Here is a 19,994-nt window from a genome sequence, read left to right on the forward strand (position 1 = left end):
CTATCTATTTTTATTATATATATTTATTTATTGGATAGAAAGCCAGAAATCAAGAGGGAGGGGGTAATAGGGAGGGAGAGAGACAGAAAGACACTCACAATACTGCTTCACCACACATAAAGCTTTCCCACTGCTTGGAGGACTTGGGTGAACGGGCTCCTTGCACACTGTAACGTGTGCTCAGTCAGGTGCACCACCACTGGCCTGCTTTCCTTCCTTCCTTCCTTCCTTCCTTCCTTCCTTCCTTCCTTCCTTCCTTCCTTCCTTCCTTCCTTTCTTCCTCTTCTTTCTTTCTCTCTATTATCTATCTCTCACTGAAAAAAAATAACAAGTAAAACATTTTTAAAAGTTTCAGTTATCAATTCAATGAAAGCAAACAAAAGATAATTATATTTTGTATATATACCATAACTTTCCTAGCCACTCATCTATTATTGAACACCTAGGTTGCTTCTAAGTGTGGGCTTTATATAAATTGTGCTATTTAAGATGATGAAATTGAGGTGGGAGTAGATAGCATAATGTTATGCAGAGACTCTCTTTCATGCCTGAGGCTCCTAATTCCCTGGCTCAGTCCCCTGCACCACCATAAACTAGAGTTGAGCAATGCTATGGTAAACAAATAAACAAACAAAACCCCAGCTAAATTTAGGAGTCAGATGCACCTGATTGAGTGCACATGTTACAATGTTCAAGGACTCAGGTTCAAGCCCCTGGTCCCCACTTGTAGTGGGAAAGCTTTGCAAGTCATGTAGCAGTGCTGCAGGTGTCTCTCTCCCTCTCTATCACTCCCTTACTCTTGATTTCTGTCTTTCCAATAAACGAAGATTTTTCTTTTTTAAAAAAAATAATATTGAAGTCACATTCTTCACCTGTCTTGGATGGAGACTGAAGGAATTATGTTAAGTGAGATAAGCCAAAAAGAAAAGATGAATATGAGATAATCTCACTCAGAGGTAGAATTTAAGGAATAAGAACAGAATGGGAAAATACAAAGTAAAACTTGGCATATTGCACTGGAGAAAAAAAAATCTCTGGGGAAGCAGGCTTGGGGGGGTGTTGTGGTGGTGCCAGGGGGGAAGGTTTTGAAGTCCTAAATTGTGTATGAGTGTTTTGCAGACACATATCATGTCGAGATGAGAAATTTTATCCATGTGTTAACAACTATACTATAAGCTTTTAACTCCCTAACCAAAAAAAAAAAAAAAAAAAAAAGTGAGGCGATTCTTTCAGGCAGGGAAGACTGCATAATGGTTGTGCAAAAGACTTTGATACTCAAGTCTCTGAAGTCAAAGTTCTACTCCTGGTACCACCATAAGCCAGAGATGAGCAGTGCTCTTATCTCTCTCTCTATATATAAATATATAAATTTCCTTTTAAAGTTTTTTTATTTTATAAATTTATTTTCCCTTTTGTTGCCCTTTTTAATGTCGTAGTTATTGATGTTGTCATTGTTGGATAGGACAGAGAGAAATGGAGAGAGGAGGGGGAAGACAGAGAGGAGGTGAGAAAGATAGATACCTGCAGACCTGTGAAGCGACTCCCCTGTGAAGCGACTCCCCTGTAGGTGGGGTGCCGGAGGCTTGAACTGGGATCCTTATGCTGGTCCTTGCGTTTCGCGCCACCTGCGCTTAACCCACAAATATATATATTTCTATCTTTATCTCTATCTCTATCTCTATCTCTAAGTCTCTCTCTCTCTCTCTCTCTCTCTCTCTCTCTCTCTCATGGTGCATGGTGGTGGAAAAGGACCTAAGTTGGGCTGAGAGTTTTTCAGATACCTCTCACCCAGTGATAAGAAATTATACCAGGGGCCTGGTGGTGGCACATGTGGTTGAGTGCACATGTTATAATGCTCAAGGGCCCAGGTTTGAGCCCCCTGTCCCCACCTGCAGTGGGAAAGCTTCTTGAGCAGTAAATCAGTGTTGCATGTATCTCACTCTCTGCCTCTATCCCTATCTATAACTCCCTTCCTTTTTTGATTTCTGGCTGTCTTTATCCAATAAATAAAGATAATTTTTTTCAAAAAAGAAATTGTACCCATGTGTCAACAATTATACTGTAAGCCATCAACTTCTTGATAAAGCAATAAAATTACAAATAAGTGAAATATTTCAAATATACATAAACATTGAACTAGCATTTTTTTAAAGAATAAGAAAAAAATATTTTAAGGTAACAGCAAAGGTCTTGTATATGGAATCTTACCTTCTGTCCCTCCTTCAGCTGCAGCAAAAGAATTTGGCAACAGACAGTGATGACATCAAATGCAGAAGGGGTCAGGAGAGATTATTTATGAGAATTCATCTCACAAACATCTTGTTTTTCTCCAGATGTAATGGGGCAACATACACCAAAAGCCCATGGAATGAGCAAAAGTAGATTATTTCTCAACCTCAAGCATACTTTTTTTTTTTGCATCTTATATAACATGCCTATGTTAATGTGGTAGCTGGGGAAGAAAATTCAGTCATTTAAAAATCCCATGGGGCCGTACTCCCAGAGGGATAAAGAATAGGAAAGCTATCAAGGGATGGGATGTGATAGGGCGTTCTGGTGGTGGGAACTGTGTGGAAATGTATGCCTCTTATCCTATGGTCTTGTCAATATTTCCATTTTATAAATACAATTTATAAAAATCAAAAACAAATCCCATTTAATTCCACTTGACAATGAGGTCAGTGCTATTCTTCAGTGATGTGGGTAGCTGACTCACTCTACCTTCCTTCTGTTCTATCTTCTCATAGTTACATCCTTTATATCTTATGTCTGGAAAGTTTCATCCCAACATTTTGAGGAGAACCTATAGCTAGCAGGTCACAGTGTGACACAGGTGGCTCAGATATTGCAGAGGCTCTGCATGAGGCTGCCATCAAATTCAGGATCTCAAGTTTATTCTGATACTCATGCCTCCAGGGAGTGAAAGTACTCTTCGACAGCTTTATTTTAAAATTAAAAAAAAATTTCTTATTGATTTGGTGTTGTCTTACAAATATATAAAATAATTGGGCATAGTTCCATACATGTGTATGTATAAGGACAGCACTAATTACCCGTGCCTCCTCCATCCTTCCCTCTGATAACAGTCATATCTTTCACAAAATTTAACTGATAGCTTGGTTACTATTATTTGTGCAAGTTTGTTCACTTTAGCTATCGATAGCCCTCAGCTGAGTAGAGCCATCTGGTAGTTGCCTCATGGCTTTGAAGCAACAGGAAGGGCACATCTGAGCCTCTGTGGTGAATAGGAGGGATGCCTACTCTCCAGACACTATGGCATTGTGATGTCAACTAAGAAGTTAACACCAAGATCTAAGCAGTGTTTGTGCACTCTTCTGGCTAAAGAAGATCCATGTTGACTGAGAGCTCACACACTTCAGGGGCTAAAGAAGATCCATGTTGATTGAGAGCTCACACACTTCAGGGGCTGGGTGGTGGCACACTGGGTTAAGTACACATAATACGAGCACCCAGCTGCAGTGGGGTGAGGATGGGGGTCGCCTTACAAACAGTGAAGCAGGACTGTTTTCCCTTTCCTTCTCAATTTATCTCTGTACTATCCAAAAAAATCGGGGAAAAAATGGAGCTGTAGATTCATAGTGCAGGCACTGAGCTCCAACAATAATTCTGAAGGTTAAAAAAAAAATACAAACCTCACCATTGCTGCTGCTTAGGGGGAGCATTGAGCCGTAGGACTTAAGTTTCTGTGGTCGCAGGCTTCATAGTTGTCCATAAGATAGCCCCTCAACCCCATTGCCCTCCCCACTTCAAGCTACCTGGGTAGCCCAGCCATGCCTGATTGGAATGCAGTGTTCAGGCCCAGCTGAGCTGCTGGGGTCTCGGGCTCCCATCACCTCCTGGCCTCAAGTATCTCAGAATATTCACCATGGATATTAGAACCCCTGATGTATCTATACCCTCTTTCAACACAGGAAATAGTCAGAGCTGCGTGTGGCTGCACAGTCAGGGAAGTGCTCTGGGTGAGTGGCCAGGCACCATTCTTCTCACTGTGTCCTGTTGTCAAAGGCAGAGGTCTGGCTGGCTGCATGGGTGTGTCCCAACAGGTGGGCCTAGGAGGGGTCTGGGGTGCAAGGGTCTTTCTTAGCATATGCTGTAGCCATAATCTGCCCCCCTGGAACTCATTACCAGAGGCTATTTATCAAGTGGTTTATGAGGGCCAAAGAGGTCAGTTAGTTAAAGCTAACATAGTTTTAGCTCATTAGGATTTGTTTAATGCCAAAGTGGCATATGGTCATATCACTCTATCAGTTTGAGGCGAGGCTGGTTTATTTTAATAATGAGGCCTTGGTCTCTGGAAATAATGGGCCTTCCACTCTACCTCCTTGTGAAAAATCACAACATAGATCACGCTGTCCTGGTCTTCTGAGGACATGTATATGTCACTGTTGATGTCACTGCCAAGCAGTCTCTAGGAAGGAAGGGAACCAGGAATATGCTTTGGTGTGGGGAACATACTTCCTCTGGATCCTTATATTGTTTTTAAATTAATTAATTAATTAACTAATATCATTATTTTAATTTTTATTAGTTATTTATATTGATTTACAAAATTATAAGATAGCAGGAGTATAAATTAACACCTTTCCCACCACCAGAGTTCTGTGTCCTCATTGCCTCCATTGGAAAATGCAGTAGTTCTGCCAAGGTCACAGATAGGGGTTGACTATTATTTCTATAACTATCTATCTATATTTACATATATTTGCCCATTTTTTTTACTATGGCCCTGCCTTCTTTTTATTTATTTATTTATTTTTTCACCCACTGTGCCACCTCCTAGGCTGCCCTCTGGGATTTAAATAGATATTTGCAGGGCTGGGTGGTGGCGCAGCTGGTTGAGAGCACATGTTAAATAGTTATTTGCCTGACCTTACTCCCTGTGTCATTTGATTACTTTCTGGGTGCCACATTGCTTAGAATGCTATTTATTTACTTATTTTTTTATTTCTTTATTGGGGGATTACTGTTTTACAGTTGAAAGTAAATACAGTAGTTTGTACATGCGTAACATTTCTTGGTTTTCCATATAACAATACAACTTCCACTAGGTCCTCTGCCATCATGTTTCAGGACCTGAACTCTGACCCACTCCCACCCTCTCCAGAGTCTTTTTTTTATTTCTTTATTGGGGAATTAATGTTTTACATTCAACAGTAAATATAATAATTTGTACATGCATAACATTTCCCAGTTTTCCATGTAACAATACAACCCCTACTAGGTCCTGTCATCCTTTTTGGATCTGTTTTCTCCCACCCCCCACCTATCCCAGAGTCTTTTACTTTGATGCAATATTTATTTATTTATTTATTTATTAAAGTTTCTTTATTGGGGGATTAATGTTTTACATTCGACAGTGAATACAACAATTTGTACATGCATAACATTTCTCAGTTTTCCACATAGCAATACAATCCCCACTAGGTCCTCTGTCATCCTTTTTGGACCTGTACTCCCTCCCCCCCTCCACTCACCCCAGAGTCTTTTACTTTGGTGCAATATGCCAACTCCAGTTCAGGTTCTACTTGTGCTTTCTCTTCTGATCTTGTTTTCCTGAGAGTGAGATCATCCCATATTCATCCTTCTGTTTCTGACTTATTTCACTTAACATAGTTTCTTCAAGCTCCATTCAAGATGATGGTCCTGCCTTGTATGCCTTTCTAACTCACACCTACTACTTCTGAGTGTCATTATCTTATTTTTATTTGAGTTAATAGTGGTTTACAAGACTGTAGGATTACAGGGTATAAGTTCCATACCACACCCACCACCAAAATTCTGTGTCCCTAGCCTCCTAATGCTAACTACCATACTTCTCATGTTGTCTTACAGTTTGTTTGTGCTTCTGTTTCTTGTGTTTTGCAAGTTCAAGTGTTTCAGTTCTCTAGATTTTACATGTGAATGTAAAAGACCCAGTGACTGCCTTTCATCTCTTTTCTTATTTTGTCAAGCACAGTCACCTCCAGTTTTATCCATTGTGTCCCAAAGGACTCAATATCATCTATTTTTTTTATTGCAGAGTAGGACTCCATAGAGTATATTTTCCATCACTTCTTTATCTAGTCATCTATCATATAATAAGCTAGACTTTTATTATATTCTTTTAAATTAATTAGTTACTTTTTCAAAACCAGGACACTGTTTACTGGAAATTGAACCTGGAACCTAAGAACCTCAAGCATGAAAGCATTTTTGTGTAATAATTATGCTGTTTCTCAGGCCTTCTTCTGGACCCTTATAAAATTTGTCTCAAGATGGGATCCTGGAGGATGTGAGGGCATTCTGGTTGTGACATCTGTCACTTCACTGATCACCAGGGTTGATTCAGTCGATGTGGCTCATGAGGCAGGTGTCTTCTTCCTCCCTCACTGCTCATTTGTGTCCATCTTGAAGCTATATACTGCTTGATCTAAGATGATGACCTTACCCAGTACAGACAGACTGGTCTTGGGAAGAGGGTCAATAAGTAGATACATTCCCTTACTAGCAAATGCTAGAAGAACTAGAATCTCCAAATGAGCTGTCAAGATGGGATCCTGGGACTGGCTCTTCACTTTGATTTATAGAGATGGCCCAGAACTCCACAGAGTTTGCAAAATAAATAAATAAATAAATCAGGGCCTGTTGAAATGATTGGGGGTGGTATGTGAGTTAGTGCTGTAAAGAGGAAACTTGTCCTCCATGGTTATGGTCTGAGGCTAGTGGGAAAATTATCTTTCCTAAAGTTTTTCATTATTTTTAAAAAATCTTTTTAGATTTAATTTTATTATTGGATAGAGACAGAGAGAAATTGAAAGGGGAGGGGGAGTTAGAGAGAGAAAGAGATAGAGATACACCTTCAGCCTAGCTGTTCCACTCCAGATTTCCCCTTCAAATGGAGACTAAGGGCTTGAACTCAAGTCCTTGTGCACTATGATATGAGTGTTTAACCAGGTGTGTCACCATCTAGCCTCTTTCCTGGTGCTTTTTCTTAAACACTCCAGGAGTAAAGGATGACCTGCTCTCCAGGTACAAGGGAATCAAATAAACAGGTAGCAGCCAGCTAAGGAGAGCGAGTTTGGGGCTGGTTGTAGAGTGGAGACTAGTGGAGTGCTAAAGCTTCTCTTCTGGCCTGTGCTAACCCAGAGACTACTGATCTTGGAGTTAGTTGCTTCTCAGCGGAAACAGATTAAGAGGAGCCTCACGGTACTGTAAAGGTATTCACAGCTCCAGCAAGGAAACTTGAGTCATAAAAAGAGCTGGTAAGTAAGTGGCAGCCTGTGATGAGAACACCCCCTCTCCATGGGACTGGGGAGAGATAATCCAAGAGAATGGGATTATCCTTGGGACCACAGGGTGCTGAGTTTTCTGGGACACCTAGCCTTCCTTTCACATACATCAGAGTATCTGGAGGGTTAGTAGCCCTGGGATATGTGCAGAGCTGGTGTTTATTCTCAAGCACAATCTGTAGTAATCAAGCACCTAATTCAAGGGGGAGGATGACACAGAAGATGTGCCTCTCACTGTAGATGGTCAAGTAAGACAATTCTGGAGACCAGGCAATCTAGGAAGGAGCTATCTACCTCTTACATTGTACAGCTACTTTTTTTTTTTTTTGCCATCATTTTGCTGCTCTATGCCAACTGTTTTTTTTTTTCCATATAGAAAAAGAGATGGAAGGAGTGTGAGTTGCATCATTGTACCCATCTTTGCTACAGTGGTATGAAAGCTGGGGCTTTGAATCTGTATCTCAATCATGGCAAAACAGATACCTTTCCACATGAGCTATGTCATCAACAATTAAATAGCATTTTAAAATGAAGATATGTACATGATGTTTTAGATATAACACCATTGCACAGCTGACATAGTTTAGCATAGCTTTGTCTATACGGGGACAGTTAATGCAACTACTTTTATGGAGACATTGACTTTACTGCAATGGCATGGATCTAGAGCTGGGCTCTCTCTCTCTGTATTATTATTATTTTTTTAACCGGAGCACTGCTCTGCTGTGGTTTATGGTGTTGGGGGTTGAGGGGATTGAACCTAGGACTTTAGAGCCTCAGGCATGAGAGCCTCTTTGCATAACCATTATGCTGTCTACGCTCACTCTAGTATGCCTGTATTAATTTATGTCTTTTTCCCCTCTAGTGTATATGATGGAAATTTTCAAGTGATACAATAAATGTTAACTTTCTCTTCTTCACCTGTCTCTACATCCCTATCTAGTCCTCAAACTGATTATTTTTGGATGGATGTATTTCAAAGTAAATTGAATCTTGTCTTTGATCACTTTTTCTTTCGACTTCTTTTTTTTTATTGGGAGATTAATGGTTTGCAATCAACAATAAATACAGGAACAAAAATAAAATAGAGTAGTTTGCACATGTATAACAGTTCTTAGTTTTCCACATAACAATTCAACCCCCTCTAGGTTCTCTGACATCATGTTCCAGGACCTTAACCCTCCCCCCACCCCAGAGTTATTTACTTAGGTGTAATACACCAAACCCAGTCCAAGTTCTGCTTTGTGTTTTCTTACTTTTTAACTTCTTTTTTAAATTTATTATAGGTGATTTAATAATCAACAAGACTGTGGGATAAGAGGGGTACAATTCACACAATTCCTACCACCAGTGTGCTATATCTCATCCCCTCCATTGGAAAGTTTCCTATTCTTTATCCTTCAGGAAGTATGAACCAAAAAATCTCAAAGGGGCACAGAAGGTGGGAGGTCTGGCTTTTGTAATTGCTTCTCCACTGGACATGGGTGTTGACAGATCCATACCCCCAGCCTATTTCTATCTTTCTCTAATCAAGTAGGGCTCTGGGGAAGTGAGGTTCCAGGACACATTGGTGAGGTCCTCTGCCCAGGGAAAGTAGGCCGACATCATGGTAATATTTTTCTTTTTTTTTTTTTTTAAGTTTTTTTTTTTTAATTCCCTTTTGTTGCCCTTGTTGTTTTCTTGTTGTAGTTATTATTGATGTTGTTATTGTTGGATAGGACAGAGAGAAATGGAGAGAGGAGGGGAAGACAGAGAGGGGGAGAGAAAGACAGACACCTGCAGACCTGCTTCACCGCCTGTGAAGGGACCTGCCTGCAGGTGGGGAGCCGGGGGCTCGAACCGGGATCCTGACGCCGGTCCTTGAGCTTAGCGCCACCTGCGCTTAACCCGCTGCGCTACAGCCCGACTCCCCATGGTAATATTTTTCAGCCTCTATTCCTGAGTGAAATCATTCCATATTCATCCTTCTTTTTTTGACTTACCTCACTTAACATGATTCTTTCAAGCTCCATTCAAGATGGGGTGAAGGAAGTGAAATCACCATTTCTTTTAACTTCTTAAAAACATAACAAGAGAGGGTCAGGCAGTAGAGCTGCAGGTTCAGTGCACATGGTGGGAAGGGCATGACCCTTGTAAGGATCCCTGGTTTGAGTCCCCAGACACCTGCAGGGAGGTTGTTTCACAGGCAGTGAAGCAGGTCTGCAGGTGTCTGTCGTTCTCTCCCCTTCTCTGTCTCCCCTCCTCTCTCGATTTCTCTGTTTTATCCAACAACAACAACAATGACAACACTAATAATACCAACAACAGCAAGGGTAACAACAGGGCAACAAAATGGGCAAAATGGCCTTCTGGAGCATTTGATTCATGCAGGCACTGAGTCCCAGTTATAACTCTGGAGGAAAAAAAATAAAATAAATAATACAAAAGTAATCAAAAAACTTAACAAGAACAGAGCATATTTATTTTCACAAGTAAAATCATTCATGCATAAGCAATTGTTTTCAAAGTCTAGAGTTTTGTATTTTTAAATCATTTTATTGGGAAAATCAGCCCAATATATGATAATTACCATTTAATGTAGAGCTGACAATCTGAGGGGCAGCACAGTGGATAAAGCATAGAACTCTCAAGCATGAGACCTTTAATTTGATGTCTGGCACCACATGTGACAAAGTGTCATCCTGGTTCTCTGTCTTTCTCATAAATGAGTCTCTTAAAAAATGTGTGATTGTCCACATTATCTCTGTCATATGTGGAAACACATTATGTAGAATGTTCATCCAATTATCAAGTATCATCTATTAATCATAAATACAGTAGATTATATCTTATTTTACTTAAATAGCAGAGATATTCTTTCAAGTTGAAATATATACAGCAGCTCCTTCTTCTAATAACTGAAGAATTCTTGATACTTTACTCATTCCCTTTCACATTTCCCCTGTATTTTTTTTTTTTGCACACAATAAAGACTATTTTAAGGATAAAAGGCAGTTCTCTAGGTAGGTCACACTTACGTGGAATCAGATGGGGGTGCAGTAACACCTTAGAAGTATTATAGTGTCTCTTCTTTCTTTGTTTCTCTCCAAAATTAAAAAAAAAAATGGAAAAGCTGTCCTAGGAGTGGAGAAAAGTCTTAATGTGAGGTTCCAGATCTTCAAAAAATTATATACAAATATATAGGTTATATATTACACAGTAATAAGAGCTCTTAAATATTTGTTCTTAAAGTATTTGTGGTTCATGGTTGTTTTTTTTGTTGTTGTTTTTGTTTTTTTGACTCCAGGGTTATCACTGGGGCTTGGTGCCAGCACTGTTTTTCCCATTTTGTTGCCCTTGCTGTGGTTGTTACTGTTATTGTTGTTATAGCTGTTGTTGTTGGATAGGACAGACAGAAATTGAAAGAGGAGGGGAAGACAGAGAGGAGGAGAGAAAGATAGACACCTGCAGACCTGCTTCAACGCTTGTGTGGCAACCCCTCTGCAGGTGGGGAGCTGGGTGCTCGAACCAGTATCCTTACAGCGGTCCTTGTGTTTAGCGCCATGTGCACTTAACCCACTGTGCTACCACCCAGCCCCCTCAAATTTCTATAGAATTAATTCTCAAAACTGTATCAAAGGACATGTGTACTTGTTTGTTTTCTGTACTATACTTTTTAGAAACTTATAATATATAATAAAGGTTTATTATTAGTTTTCCAAATTAGTTAATACAACAAACCACTTTTCTTTTTTATTTAATTTATTTATAAAATAAAAAATAGAAAATATCGACAAAACCATAGGATAAGATGGGTAAAATTCCACACAATTCCCACCACCAGAGTTCCATATCCCATTTCCTCCATTGGAAGCTTTCCTATTCTTTATCCTTCTGGGAGTATGGACCCAGGATCATTATGGGGTACAGAAGGTGGAAGGTCTGGCTTCTGTAATTGCTTCTCCATTAGACATGGATATTGGCAAGCTGATCTGTACTCCCAGCCTGTTTCTGTCATTTTCTAGTGGGGCAGGGCTCCTGAGAGAGTGTGGCTAAATTATCTTCTGGTGATGCTGGGATTTGATCCTACTACCTTCAGTTTCACAGGCATCGAGGTCTTTCTCCATATCCTCTATTTTAAACCACCCATTTTTGAAGTATACTATTTGGCGAGTTTTTACCTGTGTATACATATGCGAGGTTATCACTACAGTCAAGATATTACTTATTGTCCTCATTCCTCGAATTTTCGTCATATTCCCATGTGACACACTCCCCGTGAATCTCCATTTTCACAGACTAAACTGTTTTCTGTCAGCACTATAGATTTGTTTGTGTTATTTAGATTTATTTTTGTAAATGGAATTATCTCATGTATACTGTCTTTTGTCTTTTTTTGCATAACGTAATGATTTTGAGATTCATTTATGTTGTTGAGTGTAATGTTAGTTTACTTACTTTGTTGATGAATTGTAGTCGATTCTCCAGATAAGTTAGATTCTATTATTCATTGACAGAGCCTGATATACACTAAGAAATATTCTTACTGTATATTTTTCTTTTCCATCTACAGACTCTCTCTTTCTCTCTGTTCCTTCCTCTTTTTTTTCTTTTCTTCTTTCTTCTTCTTTTTTTTTTTTTTCCAGAGCATTGCTCAACTTCTGATGTGGAGAACTGAGCCTAGGAATTCAGAGCTTCAGGCATGAAAGTCTTTTTGCATAACCATTATGCTAATTGCCCCACCCACCCCCCCCAGACTCTTCTTTCTTCCTTATTGCAGTCATCAGGACCTTCGCCCACCCTGTCCAACGCTTGATGTCTCGTCACCCAATCTGGTCCCCTACGCCTACACTGAACTTCTCTGTTCCAGACTCTTGGAAACAGAGTTGGCAGTCAGCTGAGGTAAAGAACAAACACCTCATCACAGATCCCTGCAAGCGTCAACCAGGCTTTGACCTAGCACGTTATGATTGGGCCCTCCTCAATTGCTATCCAACAGGCCATGGCCGGTGCGCCGCTATGTTCCATCGCTGGGGGGCCAGAGATGACCCGAACTGCCCCTGCGGCTACAGACAGACTATGACCCACATAGTCAACGACTGCCACCTCTCCAGATTCAAAGGAGGTCTCGAAACTTTACATCAGGCTCAACCTGATGCTGTTGACTGGCTACGGAAGAAGGGCAAACGCTAGAAGAAGGACCTTCAGTTTCTTCATCTTGATTTTAGGAAGAAGTTTCTCAGTTTTTTATTATTTTAGTATCCAGTAGATTTGTTTTTGCTTTCTTTCACTTTGTTATGTTCTCCTCATCAGTTAAATAAAATTCCTTTATATTTATAGAATTTAAAAAGTGATTTAAAAGGTTATGATTGTACAGGAATGTCAAAGGAATTTATTGAGATGATTATTTGTTTTTCTTTAGTCCATTGATGCAGTAGATCATACTAATTAGCTTTAAGTTAAAGATCTTACTGCACTAAAAAGACAGGGGGACCAGAGCAATGTTCTGCCATTTTACTCAGTGTCAGGTATTAAACCAAGACCTCATGAATACAAAGTATGCGCCCTATTGCTAGTCCACCTCTCTGGTCCTGGATTTCTAATTTTATATTTTAATCCATTCTTGATTTTGAAGAATTAGCTTCCTTTTACCATGAAGTATTATCCTTAACATGTGGTTTTGTATTCAATTTACTTGTGCTTTGATGAGAATGTTTGCACACTTGTGAGGAATGTCCTGGGGGTGGGGTGGATAGATAACTTAATGGTTCTTCTTCGAGCATTTGCCCTTCTTCCGTAGCCAGTCAACAGCTTCAGGTTGAGCCTGATGTAAAGTTTCGAGATCTCCTTTGAATCTGGAGAGGTGGCAGTCGTTGACTATGTGGGTCATAGTCTGTCTGTAGCCGCAGGGGCAGTTCGGGTCATCTCTGGCCCCCCAGCGATGGAACATAGCGGCGCACCGGCCATGGCCTGTTGGATAGCAATTGAGGAGGGCCCAATCATAACGTGCTAGATCAAAGCTGGGTTGACGCTTGCAGGGATCTGTGATGAGGTGTTTGTTCTTTACCTCAGCTGACTGCCAACTCTGTTTCCAAGAGTCTGGAACAGAGAAGTTCAGTGTAGGCGTAGGGGACCAGATTGGGTGACGAGACATCAAGCGTTGGACAGGGTGGGCAAAGATATCCGCGTATATTGGCAGGTCCGGTCTAGCGTAGACGTGGGAAATGAACTTAGATGATGCCGCATCCCGACGAATATCTGGTGGGGCGATGTTGCTAAGAACTGGCAGCCATGGAACCGGGGTGGAACGGATGGTTCCAGAAATTATCCTCATGGAGGAATATAATTTGGAATCGACCAAGTGGACATGGGGGCTATGGAACCATACTGGGGCACAGTATTCTGCAGTGGAATACCATAATGCCAGAGATGATGATCGTAGTGTGGAAGTACTCGCGCCCCATGAGGAGCTGGCCAGTCTTGCAATGATGTTATTCCTCGCGCCCACCTTTGTTGCAGTTTTTATGAGATGTTCGTGAAATGACAGGGTGCGATCGAGAGTAACGCCAAGATAGACTGGCTGGGCTTCATGCCTGATTCTCGTATCGTCAAGCTGCACATTAAGCTCACGCGAGGCCGAGGCATGGTGTAGATGGAAAACAGATGATACCATTTTTGCAGTGCTAGGGATTAGTCGCCATTTTTTACAGTAATCAGATATCAGAGACATGTCTTTCGTGAGTGTTTCCTCGAGGATGTCGAACTTGGATGCCTGAGTTGCACAGCAGATGTCATCGGCGTAGATGAACTTCCTTGAAGAAGTTTCTGGAAGGTCATTGATGTAAATATTAAATAGCGTAGGAGCCAGAACAGAGCCCTGGGGGAGGCCACTTGAGACAAGTCTCCATCTGCTAGACCTGTCACCCAGATGCACCCGGAATCTTCTGTTTTGAAGAAGAAACGATATAGTGTTGGCCACCCATGGAGGCAGGCATCTTGAGATCTTGACTAGGAGACCACGGTGCCAGACCGTGTCATAGGCTGCTGTGAGATCAACAAAGACAGCACCCGTCTTTAAATTCTTCTGGAATCCATTTTCAATGTGAGTTGAGAGGGCCAGGACTTGTTCACAGGTAGATCTTCCTGGGCGGAAACCAGCTTGGGCGGGTGATAGGAATTTCTCTGTAAGAGGAGAAATTTGTGACAGAAGCAGCCTCTCAAGGAGTTTGTAACACACGGAGAGGAGAGAAGTTGGTCTATAGCTGGCGGCCAGTGTTGGGTCTTTCTTTGGTTTCAAAACTGCTATTATCTTGGCACGACGCCAAATTTTGGGCAGAGATTCTGATTCCAAGATGTGGGACAGGAATGTAGTGAGCCACTTCTTTGCCGTGGGGCCCAAGTTAAGAATGAGTTCTGGGGTGATGTTATCATAGCCAGCAGCCGTTCCTGGTTTAACACTCTTAATGGTTATGTAAAGAAACTCTCAGGGCTAAGGCTCCAAAAGTCCCAGGTTCAATCCTCCTGCACCACCATAATCCAGAGATGAGCAGTGCTCCTGTAAAAAACAAACAAACAAACAAATAAACAAAACAAATGTCCATTTGTAGCTTTTCTTCTTGGCTTTGGCATCAAGCTAATGCTTATCTCATAAAGGAGTAAAGTTCAGAAATTTTTCTTTCTTTGACTGTTCCTTCTTTTTTTTTTTTCTATTTTGTGGGACAGTTGATGATATACTGTCAATGATTTGAGGTGCTGGGAAGTATTACTTCAGACAAAGGAAAGAAGTTTAGCCCTGCTTTATTCTTTATACTTTATTTTCCGCTTTCAATCATGTATGCTCACAATTTTGTGCCATGAAAGGAAAACAAAAGCTGAATCCCTAGAATATAACTTATCTCAATGTAAACCACTCATTTCAGCAACTCCCCTAAGACCTCATTTCCCTTAGGTGAAGGCAGAAAGGAACAAAGTATCTGCAGGTGCAACACCCACCAGTGCCTCCAGGGGACACTGTGTACCAGACAATGAACTTGTCTGAGGGTCTCTCAGTGGAATCAGTTCTGAGGTGTGGCAGAAGCTCCACATAGTTAGGACTGAGGTTCTAACCACATGTCACTCACAGGCTTTCTTTGTACAGTGGAAATATCTCCAAAGCACTTGGTAGTCTCTTTAATTCCGCACAACAAACATTTTCTGTGTAATGGAAACAGCTATTCAAGTTAACAGGGGAGCAAATAGGAGACAACCCAACCCAGAGAAGGCATCCAGGATCATGGGGGTTGTTAAGAAGCTTATGGAAACAAATGATTTCCATAAATAAGAAAAAATAAAATTATAATTTTGAGAAAGTTCATGCCTAAGAAAATCATTTCACCCATAAGGTAAAAGCACAAGAATAGTAGCACATCTCTTAAGAAAACAAATATATTCCTGTTATATCTATAGACTTATAGATTTACCATGCTCTGGACTTTATTGGACTGGAATTATATAACTATCTGGTTATTGTATTATTTAGTTTCTGATATGTTTTCCAAAGCATCTCAAAATTTACATTCCACTAACAATATGTAAAGGATTTAATTTCCCCATATCTTCACCAATACTACTTGTCATCTGACTTTTTATTATTACCATCCTAATAAGGTAATTTTATATGCATTTCCCTAAAAGATAACAATGTTAAATATCTTTCTTAGGATTACAGGCTATTTCTATGATTTTACTCGAGAAATGCCCACTAGGACATTTTAACTAGACCATTTGTCCTTTTATTATTGAGTTGTAAAAGGTTTTTTTCCATATTCTAGGTGCTCTTTTATACATATGACTTGCAATAACTTCCTGCTACACTTGAATGTGTCCTTTAAAGGACAGCATTTTAATTATGTTTAGTTTATCTATTTTTCTTTTGTTGCTCTTCCTTTTTGATGTCATCCATAAAGATCATTTGCTAATTAAAAACCATGAAGATTTACCTTTATATTTTCTTCTAGTGGCTTTATAGCTTTAGCTCCTATGTTAGGTTCTTGATCACTTTTAAATAATTTCTTATATATTATGTGATGTAACATCATTATTTTTCTTTTTTTATTTATTCTTTTTTAATTTAATTTATTTTATTTTTTATTTAAGAAAGGATTAATTAACAAAACTATAGGGTAGGAGGGGTACAATTCCACACAATTCCCACCACCCAATCTCCATTTCCCACCCACTCCCCTGATAGCTTTCCCATTCTCTATCCCTCTGGGAGCATGAACCCAGGGTCATTGTGGGTTGCAGAAGGTAGAAGGTCTGGCTTCTGTAATTGCTTCCCCGCTGAACATGGACGTTGACTGGTCGGTCCATACTCCCAGTCTGCCTCTCTCTTTCCCTAGTAGGGTGGGTCTCTGGGGAAGCTGAGCTCCAGGACATATTGGTGGGGTCTTCAGTCTAGGGAAGCCTGGCCGGCATCCTGATGACATCTGGAACCTGGTGGCTGAAAAAAGAGTTAACATACAAAGCCAAACAAATTGTTGAGCAATCATGGACTCAAAGCTTGGAATAGTGGAGAGGAAATGTTAGGGAGGTACTCACTGCAAACTCTAGTGCACTTCTGCTTTAAGGTATATATTTTGCAGTAGTTTATGGATACGTGTGAACATATGCTCTCTCTCACAGAAACTGGTGTATATCTAGGTTTTTGGGACTTTGTTAGAAAGTGAACCACCTGATGAAATTAGAGTATACTATGAAAGGAGAGGTCTCACCCAAGTAATGAAGCTGAAGGGTTGTCATTCCACATGTGAAGTCTCTGGACACAGTCTGAAGTGAAGCACGTTGAGGTGGCAATCGTTGTGTTGGTTAGGTTGTGATCGGCAGATGCAATATTATTTGATATGGATTGGGAGAGGCATACGGGAAAGTGGGCCCTATCCAAGGGTTCCAGGACTGGGGGAAGTAGAGGCTCTATAGTGGAGATGTGAGGTTCCTGCTGTCTTAGGGTTCAAAAAGACAATCAATAGTTAATGTTATCATCACATTATTTGGTAATTGGGTTAACTTTGAAAAGTCCTTTTGTTAGGGTTTGCTGTACAGTACCCAGTATCTTGTATATAGCTCTGCTATTGGTTGCTTCTGATCTACTTGGTCTAGGCTTTTGAGAGAGTCTGCATATCAATTACACAGCCTATATATTAAAAAGATTCAGTTTGTGTTTTGAAAAACTTCGAGACATACAATTAATTTTCCCCCTCTCGTATTAATTAACTAGTGATCTATATGACTACATTTTACTAGGAGTGTACATAAACATCATTCCCACCACCAAAAGACTGTGACCCATCCCTCCCACCTACTCCCACCCCCCACTGGCCCAGGAAGCTGCATCTCTACTCCTCACCACAGGGTTTTTACTTTGGTGCCCTACTTACAATTTGATCAGGTCCTGCTTTTACTTTCCCTTTCAGATCTTCTTAGTCAGCTTCTGTTGATGAGTGGGATCATCCCATACTCATCTTTATCTTTCTGACTTAGCTCACTTAACATAATTCCTTCTAGCTCTGTCCAAGATGGGTCAGAGAAGGTGGGTTCATTGTTCTTGATAGCTGCATAGTATTCCATTGTGTATATATACCACAACTTTCTCAGCCACTCATCTGTTGTTGGGCACCTGGGTAGCTTCCAGGTTTTAGCTATTATGAATTGTGCTGCTATGAACATAGGAGTACATACCTCTTTTTGGTTGGGTGTTACGGAGTCCTTGGGGTATAACCCCAGGAGAGGAATTACTGGATCATATGGAAGGTCCATGTCTAGCCTTCTGAGAGTTTTCCAGACTGCTCTCCACAGAGGCTGTACCAATTTACATTCCCACCAGCAATGTAAAAGGGTTCCTCTGTCCCCACAACCTCTCCAGCATTTGTTGCTACTGTCCTTTTTGATGTATGCCATTCTTACAGGAGTGAGGTGGTATCTTAGTGTTGTCTTAATTTGCATTTCTCTGACAATCAGTGACCTAGAGCAGTTTTTCATATGTTTGTTAGCCTTTTGGATCTCCTCTGGAGTGAATGTTTTGTTCATATCCTATGCCCATTTTTCGATGGGGTCATTTGCTTTTTTGGTGCTAAGTTTGCTAAGCTCTTTATATATTTTGGTGATTAGTTTCTTGTCTGATGTATGGCATGTAAAGATCTTCTCCCATTCTGTGAGGGGTCTCTTTGTTTGTTTAATAGTTTCTTTGGATGTGCAGAAGCTTTTCAATTTGATGTAATCCCATTGGTTTATTTCTGCTTTAGTCTTCCTTGCAATTGGGTTTGATTCATTAAAGATGTCCTTGAGGTGTAGGTGGGAAACTGTTTTACCAGTGTTTTCCTCTAAGTATTTGATTGTTTCTGGTCTGACATCTAGGTTTTTGATCCATTTGGAGTTGATTTTTGTTTCTGGTGAGATCAAGTGATTCAATTTCATTCTTCTGCATGTTACAACCCAGTTTTCCCAGCACCATTTATTAAAGAGAGCCTCCTTTTTCTATTTAATACTTTAGGCCCCCTTATCAAAGATTAGATGCCCATAGGTGTTGGGATTTACTTCTGGGCTTTCAATTCTGTTCCACTGGCTTGTGTGCCTATTTTTGTTCCAGTACCATGCTGTTTTGATGATGATGGCTTTATAATATAGTTTAAGGTCTGGGAGTGTGATGCCTCCATTTCTGTTTCTTTTCTTCAAGATGTTTTTGGCAATTCTAGGTGTTTTCAGGTTCCAGATAAATGATTGTAGTGTTTGTTCTATTCTCTTAAAGAAGCTTGGTGGAACTTTGATGGGTATTGCATTAAATTTGTATATGGCTCTGGGAAGAATATTCATTTTGATGATATTTATTCTTCCAATCCATGAGCATGGGATATATTTCCATTTCTTGGTATCAGTTTCTATTTCCTTGAGTAGCGACTCATAGTTTTCAGTATATAAGTCTTTCACTTCTTTGGTCAACTTTATTCCTAGGTATTTGATTGATTTTGCTGAAACAGTAAAGGGGAGTGATTTCTGGATGTCTTCTTCTTCAGATTTAGTGTTTGCATAAAGAAATGCCACTGATTTTTGTACATTGATTTTGTAGCCTGATACCTTGCTATATTGCCTAATAACTTCCAGTAGTTTTCTGCTGGATTCTTTAGGTTTTTCTATGTATACTATCATATCATCTGCAAATAGTGAGAGCTTGACTTCTTCCCTTCCTATCTGTATTCCTTTGATTTCCTTCTCTTGCCTGATTGCTATGGCAAGAACGTCCAATACTATGTTGAAGAGTAATGGTGTTAGTGGACAGCCCCATCTAGTCCCCGATCTGAGGGGGAATGCTTTCAGATTCTGTCCATTGAGTATGATGTTGGCTGTAGATTTGCTATATACAGACTTGACTATCTTGAGGAATTTCCCTTCTATTCTCATATTTTGTAGAGTTTTGAGCATGAATGGGTGTTGGATTTTGTCAAAGGCTTTCTCTGCATCTATTGAAATAATCATGTGGTTTTTGGCTTTGCTTTTATTGATGTGGTGAATGACATTGATTGACTTATGGATATTGAACCAGCCTTGCATTCCTGGGATGAATCCCACTTGGTCATGATAAACAATCTTTATGATATGTTGCTGTATCCAGTTGGCCAAGATCTTTTTTAATATTTTGGCATCTATGTTCATCAGAGATATTGATCTGTAGTTTTCCTTTTTTATTCTGTCCCT

At 40.2% G+C, this 19,994-nt stretch overlaps 1 long non-coding RNA gene across 1 annotated transcript in view; it reads left to right on the plus strand.

The window, feature by feature from the left end:
- Positions 1 to 19,994, plus strand: part of LOC132538606 (uncharacterized) — a 484,521-nt gene that overhangs the window by 212,251 nt on the left and 252,276 nt on the right. The window lies entirely within an intron of this gene.

The sequence above is a fragment of the Erinaceus europaeus genome, chromosome 1, assembly GCF_950295315.1.
Source record: "Erinaceus europaeus chromosome 1, mEriEur2.1, whole genome shotgun sequence".
NCBI lineage: Eukaryota > Metazoa > Chordata > Mammalia > Eulipotyphla > Erinaceidae > Erinaceus > Erinaceus europaeus.